Genomic DNA, 9,704 nt, shown 5'->3' on the forward strand with positions numbered 1-9,704 from the left:
CTCCAGTCACCATCTGCGGTGATCTTGGAGCCCAAGAAAGTAAAATCTGTCACTGCTTCCATTCCTTCCCCTTCCATATGCCAGGAAGTGATGGGGCCAGATGCCACGATCTTAGTTTTTTTAATGTCGAGTTTCAAACCAGCTTTTGCACTCTCCACTTTCACCCTCAACAAGAGGCTCTTTAGATCCTCTTCGCTTTCTGCCACTAGGGTGGTATCATCTGCGTATCTGAGGTTGTTGATAATTCTCCCGGCAATCTTAATTCCGACCTGTGATTCATCCAACCTGGCGTTTCTCATGATGTACTCTGCATATAAGTTAAATAAGCAGGGCGACAGTATGCAGCCTTGTCGTACTCCTTTCCCAATCTGGAACCAATCGGTTGTTCCATGTCTGGTTCTTACAGTTGCTTCTTGACCCTCGTACAGGTTTCTCAGGAGACAGGTAAGGTGGTCTAGTACGCCCATCTCTTTCAGAATTTGCCAGAGTTTGTTGTGATCCACACAATCAAAGGCTTTAGCGTAGTCAGTGAAGCAGAAATAGACGTTTTTCTGGAATTCTCTCGCTTTCTCCATGATCCAGCGAAAGTTGGCGATTTGATCTCTAGTTCCTCTGCCTCTTCGAAACCCAGCTTGTACTTCCGGTAGTTCTGGGTTCGCATACTGCTAAAGCCTAGCTTGTAGGATCTTGAGCATAACCTTGCTGGCATGTGAAATGAGCGCAATTGTGCGGTAGTTTGAACACTCTTTGGCGTTGCCCTTCTTTGGAATTGGAATGTAAACTGACCTTTTCCAGTCTTGTGGCTACTGTTGAGTGTTCCAAATGTGTTGGCATTTAGGATTTTAAATAGCTCAGCTGGAATACTGTCATCTCCACTAGCTTTGTTGTTAGTAATGCTTCCTAAGGCCCACTTGACTTCACTCTCGAGGATGTCCGGCTCAAGTTCAGTGACCGCACTCTCATGGCTATCAGGGACATTCAGATCATTCCTGTATAGTTCTTCTGTGTATTCTTGCCACCTCTTCTTAATCTCATCTGCTTCTCTTAGGTCCCTGCCTTCTTTGTCCTTTATCATGCCCGTCTTTGCACAAAACATTCCCTTGAGATCCCCGATTTTCTTGAAGAGATCTCTAGTCTTTCCCATTCTGTTGTTTTCCTCGATTTCTTTGCATTGTTCGTTTAAGAAGGCCTTCTTGTCTCTCCTTGCTATTCTCTGGAACTCTGCATTCAGTTGGGTATATCTTCCCCTTTCTCCCTTGCTCTTCGCTTCCCTTCTTTCCTCAGCTACTTGTAAAGCCTCATCAGACAGCCACTTGGCTTTCTTGCATTTCTTTTTCTTTGGGATGGATTTCGTTGCTGCCTCCTGAACAATGTTACGGACCTCCGTCCATATTTCCTCAGGCACTCTGTCTATCAGGTATAATCCCTGAAATCTATTCCTCACCTCCACTGTATATTCATAAGGGATATACCTGAATGGTTTAGTGGTTTTCCCTACGTTCTTCAATTTAAGCTGAAATTTTGCAAGAAACAGCTCATGATCTGAGCCACAGTCAGCTCCAGGTCTTGTTTTGACTGACTGTATGGAGCTTCTCCATCTTTGGCTGCAAAGGACATAATCAATCTGATTTCGATATTGACCATCTGGTGATGTCCATGTGTAGAGTCGCCTCTTGTGCTGTTGGAAAAGAGTGTTTGCTATGATCAGCGTGTTCTCTTGCCAAAACTCTATTAGCCTTTGACCTGCTTCATTTTGTACACCAAGGCCATGCCTGCCTGTTATCCCGGTGATTTCTTGACTTCCTACTTTAACATTCCAATCCCCTGTGATGAAGAGGACATCTTTTTTTGGTGTTAGTTCTAGAAGGTGTTGTAGGTCTTCATAGAACCGATCAACCTCAGCTTCTTCGGCCTCAGTGGTTGGGGCATAGACTTGAATTACTGTGATGTTGAATGGTTTGCCTTGGATTTGTACTGAGATCATTCTATCGTTTTTGAGATTGTACCCCAGTACTGCTTTTCCCACCCTTTTGTTGACTATGAATGCTACCCCATTTCTTCTAAGGGATTCTTGCCCACAGTAGTAGATATAATCATCACCTGAATTAAATTTGCCCATGCCTGTCCATTTTAGTTCCCTGCTTCCCAAGGTGTCAATGTTCAATCTTGCCATCTCATGCTTGACCACCTCCAGCTTAACTTGATTCATTGATCTGACATTCCAGGTTCCTAAACAATACTGTTCTTTACAGCATCGGACTTTCTTTTCACCACCAGACACATCCACAGCTGAGTGTCCTTTCGGCTTTGGCCCAGCCGCTTCGCTCTTTCTGGTGCTACTTGGAAATTCCCTCTGCTCTTCCCCAGTAGTATACTGGACACCTTCTGACCTGAGGGGCTCATCTTCCGGCGTCATCTCTTCTAGCTTTGTGATACGTTCCATGGGGTTCTCTTGGCAGGAATCCTGGAGTGGGTTGCCATTTCCTTCTCCAGTGGGCCACATTTTGTCAGAACTCTCCACCATGACCTGTCCATCTTGGGTGGCCCTGCATGGCATAGCTTATGGCTTCACTGAGTTACGCAAGCCCCTTCGCCACAACAAGGCAGTGATCCATGAAGGGGGCAGTAGGCATACTATGCAGTAAAACCAGCTCACCAAGCAAAAGAGATTCGATTGCCATCAAAAGGGTGGCAATATAACTGAAGGGGGCTGCACGCTTAAAACTAAGACTGCCAGCCACCAGTAGCCCTAAACTAGAAGGATACACTTCAGATTGGTCTGAGGGCATTTCGGATTGCAGATGCACATATTTTTCCTGTGGGGCAGAGCTGTGAGTTGGGCAAGCCACAGACAGGCCACTGTTGTCCACTCATTGACTGAAACTGGATATGTATCAGCTGCAGAAGCATGCGGAGAAATTTTATGGCTCTTAAGGACTTGGGAGTTGACAGGCCCACACCTGTACAGATTATTCAGGACCACCAAAGTTGCATAAGGTTCTCTCTATCAGAGAAAAACAGTGCATGCACCAAACACATTGATGTTAAACAGCATATAATAAAGGATCTACGACAGCTTACTGAGTTACGCTGTTGTCCCATGGAAAACATGACTGCAGATATACTCACCAAGGTATTGAACAAAAACGCTGGCCAGCATCTGCAAGAGAAAAGACGTCTCATAGATCCAGGAGATTGCAGAACTGAGAATGGGAATGATAAGGAACAGTTCCACATGCTTCCAGACACTAGGGGGCGATAGAGAATGTGTCACATCAATCTAGTTAATCCCCCTTTGTGGTCCTGTAGCTTGATGTCAGTTCCTTTCTCCTGCTCCCTCCCCTTCCTGTTCTTCCTCTATTTTGCCTCTGCAGCAAGCAACAATGTGTGCTTTCTGTCAGGAGTCCCTAGCCGGCCTCTTTCAGTCTACTCCAGTAGCCAACTCCAGACATAGACAAAGGATTCTTTTCAAGGGATTATTCCTTTTACAACTTAATAACTCTATCACCAGCGACTAAGCTATGAACAGCAGAGTGACCTATGCCCCGGGTTGGAAACAGTTGGTCCCCGTTTGAAGGAGAATCACTTGCAGACCCTGGACTTATGGGCTAGGGAGAGTCCCTCCCCTTTTCCCTTGGGTCCTCTGGACGCGACCGTTGCTTGCGTGCCAAACGGGCGCTACGCCTCCTTTCTGTGCCCTCCATAGCTCGTCGCTCTTTGCTCTCTGCGTCGAGCATCCAGCCAGCCCTCCTCCCATGCTCTTTCACTCCCAGGACCGCTATCTATCTCTGGAATGCCGGCAGGAGGAATCTCTGTCAGCTGCAGGGCCTGGGAGGGATGAGCGTGCTCCTCTCCCATGGACGGCTGTTCCTCCTCAGAATCAGAACTGCTCTGAGGTTCTATGGGCTCATTGTCCACCCTGACACTTTCCATGCAGGAAGCAAGTAACCATATCTCGTGCCTTGGCTTGCTTACCACTCACACACACACACACACACACACACAGCTTTAGGGGGTGCTTATAGTTAAATGGTTAGATGGCCTTCCTTGACAATGTGTATAAAGGCAGTAATAAAGTAAGTTGATCTGCATTTCTTCTAGACTACATCTATTCCCTCTAGTACTGGATGCTCTGTTCCCATGCTTTATATAAAGCAACTCTGCTATAAGTCACACCAGACTTTCCAACAGTTTCGACAGTTCCTACAATCTTACACATGTTTAAACAAGAAACAGTCCTACAACTCCCAGCATTCACCTGGCTATGAAGGTAGTGCCGACGAGAGAGATTTGGATTCTAGGACCATGGGCTACACTTCCTGGAAGATGGGCTGTTGGCAAGGGAAGGGTTGCACCTCACAAAGGATGGGAAGAATGTGTTTGGCCACAGCATGAAAAACTTCATCAGGAGGGCTTTAAACTGAATCCTACGGGGAAGAGAGATGTAATGTTGGGGGTAACAGTGGATGAAGGCTCATGCACTGCAACGGAGAGAACAGCTCCGATAGCGCCCAATAATAGTCTTCAGACACATGTAGGAAGAAAGCCAGACCATGAAGCACACGGTCTTCGATGTCTATATACTACTGCCCAGAGTATGGGAAACAAACAGAACTAACTTGACCTCTTAATACAGGAGGGAAATTATGACTTGTTAGGTGTAACTGAGATTTGGTGGGATGACTCTCATGACTGGAATACAGCAACTGAAGGATATAACTTGTTCAAAAAGAACAGGAAAGGGAGGTGGGGTGGCACTGTATGTGAAAAATACATATCTCTGCACAGAAATACAGGAGGAGGAGCTTGGTAGCCCCATAGAGAGCATCTGGATAAAAATAAATGGAGCAAAGAATAAAAGGAACCTGGTGGTCGAAGTCTACTACCGGCCACCCAAAGACAAAGATGAAACTTTTGAAAAGCGAATAGCCAAGGTTTCAAGGAAGTATGATGCAGTCGTAATGGGGGACTTCAAGTTCCCCGGTATTTGTTGGGAGACAAATTCTGCAAAACATGGCCCCTCCAGGAAATTCCTGACTTGTGTGGCAGATAACATCCTCCTACAGAAAGTAGAGGAAGGAACTAGAGGATCGGCTATCCTTGACTTGATCCTAACCAACAGAGATGACTTAGTGGATCAAGTTACTGGAACACCTCATTACTTGGAATGAGTTCAAATCTCCAGGGCCAGATGAACTGCATCCTAGAGTAATAAAGGAACTGGCAAAAGAACTCTCAGAACCGCTGTCTATTGTCTTTGAGAAATCATGGAGGACGGGGGAAGTGCCAGAGGACTGGAGGAGGGCTAACGTTGTCCCTGCCTTCAAAAAGGGTAAAAAGGAGGAACCTGGGAACTACAGACCAGGCAGTCTGACATCAATCCCTGGGAAAATTCTGGAGCAGATGATAAAGCAATCCATCTGGAAGCACCTGGAAAACAATGCAGTAATGACTTGAAGCCAACATGGCTTTGTCAAGAACAAGTCCTGCCAGACGAACCTGATCTCATTTTTTGATCAAGTCACCTCCGTTGTGGCCTGTGGGAATGCTGTGGACATCATATACCTCGACTTCAGCAAAGCTTTTGACAAAGTGCCCCATGATATCCTGCTGAGCAAATGAGCTCCAAGTGGGCTAGAGGAAACAACGATCCGGTGGATCCACTGTTGGCTACAGAATCAGACTCAAAGAGTGCTTCTGAATGGGACCTTCTCAAGCTGGGGAGAGGTAATGAGTGGGGTACCGCAGGGCTCAGTCCTGGGCCCAGTGCTCTTAAACATTTTTATGAATGACTTGGAGGAGGAGGTGCAGGGAATGCTGATCAAATTTGCAGATGATACAAAATTGGGCGGGATAGCTAATACTTTGGAAGACAGAAACAAAATTCAAAGTGATCTGGATAGACTGGAGTGCTGGGCAGAAAACAACAGAATGACATTTAATAGGGATAAATGCCAAGTTCTGCACCTAGGAAGAAGAAACCAAATGCACAGTTACAAGATGGGGGATACTTGGCTCAACAACACTACAAGCGAGAAAGATCTTGGAATTGTTGTCGATCACAAGCTGAATATGAGCCAACAATGTGATGTGGCTGCAAAAAAGGCCAATGCACTTTTGGGCTGCATTCATAGAAGCATAGCTTCCAAATCCTGGGAAGTACTAGTTCCCCTCTACGCAGCACTGGTTAGGCCTCATCTGGAGTACTGTGTCCAGTTCTGGGCACCACACTTTAAGAAGGATGCAGACAAACTGGAGAGGGTTCAGAGGAGGGCACCAAAGATGATCAGGGGCCTGGAAACAAGGCCCTATGAGGAGAGATTGAAAGAACTGGGCATGTTTAGCTTTGAGAAGAGAAGACTGAGGGGAGATATGATAGCACTTTTCAAGTACTTGGAAGGTTGTCAGAGAGAAGAAGGCCAGGATCTCTTCTCCATCATCCCAGAGTGCAGGACACAGAATCATGGGCTCAAGTGACAGGAAGCCAGATTCCAGCTGAACATCAGGAAAAACGTCCTGACCATTAGAGCAATACGACAATGGGACCCATGACCTGGGCAGACGGTGGGCTCTCCCACACTGGAGGCATTCAAGATGAGGCTGGACAGCCATCTGTCAGGGATGCTCTGACTTGGTTTCCTGCATTGAGCAGGGGGTTGGACTCGATGGCCTTGTAGGCCCCTTCCAACCCTACTATTCTATGATTCTAAGTAGCAGTTATAGGAATTCTGGGGGAAAGCAACCATGTTGTACTTGAGTTCTTGGTTCTAAGGGAAGCAAAAACTGAGTGTAGTCAAACGTGTACCCTGGATTTTAGGCCTGTTTTAATAAACTCAGAACAATGATCAGTAAGGTCCCATGGCAAGCGACTCTAACGAGAAAACAGTCCAAGATGGGTGGGAATTTTTAAAAGAGGAAATTCTCAAGGCACAATTACAAACAATTCCAACAAGAAGAAAGGCAGAAGGCAACAGAAGAAGCCAGTGTGGCTTCCCCAAAAGCTTAGAGATGACCTCAAAACAAAAAAGGACACACATAGGAAGTGGAAGGAAGGCCAAGCAACAAAGAAAGAGTCCAGGCAGGTAGCACAGAATTGCAGGGATGGCGTCAGGAAGGCTAAAGCTGAGAATGAGCTGAGGTTAGTGAGGGAGGCTAAAAGCAACAAAATGGCTTTCTTCAACTACGTGCAAAGTAAAAGACACAGGAAAGAAATGGTGGTTCAGCTATTAAACAAGGATGGCAAAACAATAACAGATGATCAAGAAAAGGCAGAGGTGCTCAATTCCAACTTTGGCTCAGTCTTCTCCCAAAAGAGGGTCTATGACCCCCCTGGCAAAGGCGAAGTACAGGCTGAAGGGGCAGGATTGCAGCTTGAGATCGATAGACATGTGGTCAAGGAACACCTAACTACTTTGAATGAGCTCAAATCTCCAGGGCCAGATGAACTGCACCCTAGAGTAATAGAGGAACTGGCAGAAGAACTCTCAGAACCGCTGTCTATTCTCTTTGAGAAATCATGGAGGACGGGGGAAGTGCCAGATGAGTGGAGGAGGGCTAATGTGGTCCCTATCTTCAAAAAGGGTAAAAAGGAGGAACCTGGGAACTACAGACCAGTCAGTCTGACATCAATCCCTGGGAAAATTCTGGAGCAGATCATAAAGCAATCCATCTGGAAGCACCTTGACAACAATGCAGTGATTCATCGAAGCCAACATGGATTTGTCAAGAACAAGTCCTGCCAGACGAACCTGATCTCATTTTTTGATCAAGTCACCTCCGTTGTGGCCTGTGGGAATGCTGTGGACATCATATACCTCGACTTCAGCAAAGCTTTCGACAAAGTGCCCCATGATATCCTGCTGAGCAAACGAGCTCCAAGTGGGCTAGAGGAAACAACGATCCAGTGGATCCACAGTTGGCTACAGAATCGGACTCAAAGAGTGCTTCTCAATGGGACCTTCTCAAACTGGGGAGAGGTAATGAGCGGGCTACCGCAGGGCTCAGTCCTGGGCCCAGTGCTCTTCAACGTTTTTATTAGTGACTTGGAGGAGGAGGTGCAGGGAATGCTGATCAGATTTGCAGATGACACAAAATTGGGAGGGATAGCTAATACCCTGGAAGACAGAAACAAAATTCAAAGTGATCTTGATAGGCTGAAGCGCTGGGCAGAAAACAACAGAATGACATTTAATAGGGATAAATGCCAAGTTCTGCACCTAGGAAAAGAAACCATATGCACAGTTACAAGATGGGGGATACGTGGCTCAACCACACTAAAAGCGAGAAGGATCTTGGAATTGTTGTCGATCACAAGCTGAATATGAGCCAACCATGTGATGTGGCTGCACAAAAGGCAAATGCTACTTTGGGCTGCATTCATAAAAGCATAGCTTCCGAATCCCGGGAAGTACTAGTTCCCCTCTACTCAGCCCTGGTTAGGCCTCATCTGGAGTACTGTGTCCAGTTCTGGGTGCTGCACTTTAAGAAGGATGCAGACAAGCTGGAGAGGGTTCAGAGGAGGGCAACAAAGATGATCAGGGGCCTGGAAACAAAGCCCTATGAGGAGAGACTGAAAGGACTGGGCATGTTTGGCCTCGAGAAGAGAAGACTGAGGGAAGATAGGAGAACGCTCTTCATGTACTTGCAAGGTTGTCCCAGAGAGGAAGGCCAGGACCTCTTCTCAATCCTCCCAGAGTGCAGGACACGGAATCATGGGCTCAAGCTACAGGAAGCCAGATTCCGGCTGAACATCAGGAGAAACTTCCTGACTGTTAGAGCAGAAAGACAATGGAACCCATGACCTGGGGAGGTGGTGGGCTCTCCCACACTGGAGGCGTTCAAGACGAGGCTGGACAGCCACCTGCCAGGGATGCTCTGACTTGGATTCCTGCACTGAGCAGGGGGTTGGACGCGATGGCCTTGTAGGCCCCTTCCAACCCTACTATTCTATGATTCTATGATATATGGGCTTGCTATTCCACTTTGATAGAAAAAGGAGAGAAATCTTATTCTTACTCCTCTGGCATCTGCACGCTACTTCAGCCTTCCCCAGCAGATGTGCTGGAATACTCCCAGCATCCCCCACCTTATTACAAAGCAACAAGAACCTTCAGTAAATATATGGTGGGTTTCTTTGGCAGTCAAAGCACTTTGCCTTATTTCGAGTTAAGGGTACAACAACCTTGCAAGGTAGGATGGCACAATCAACCCTCCGCCCCCATTTTAGATAACAGATAAACCAAGATTGAGTTTGGTGCTTTGTCTAGAGGCAGGGGTGGGCGATCTGGGCCCTCCAGATGTTGGTGGGCTGCAATTCCCATCATCCCCAGGCACCAGAGCCAAAGGTACGGGGCAGTAGAAGCTGCCTAGCTCTGGTCTAGGTTTCCCAAAAACTGCAGAAAGAAAGAAAGAAAGAAAGAAAGAAAGAAAGAGAAAGAAAGAAAGAAAGAAAGAAAGAAAGGGGTGCTGCTAAGCAAGACTAACACTACTTTGTAATGTTTGAACCAAGTGTATTTATAACAGCCCAACGAAGGACCCCGCAAATATTCTTGCTGCAAAATCAACTTATGTCTCCCTTCTGCTGGCTGGCTTGGCCTTGCTCGCTTCCTGCCTTCGCTTTGCTCTCCCTCTTGCGCCCCTGGGGGGAGCCCTCCAGGTCTCCCCCCTCCCCTCCTTTCTTCCCTGTGCAAAACCCTGACCCCTCC

Source organism: Heloderma suspectum, chromosome W (genome assembly GCF_057233095.1).
Source record: "Heloderma suspectum isolate Gila_16-S chromosome W, 16-S_ref, whole genome shotgun sequence".
NCBI lineage: Eukaryota > Metazoa > Chordata > Lepidosauria > Squamata > Helodermatidae > Heloderma > Heloderma suspectum.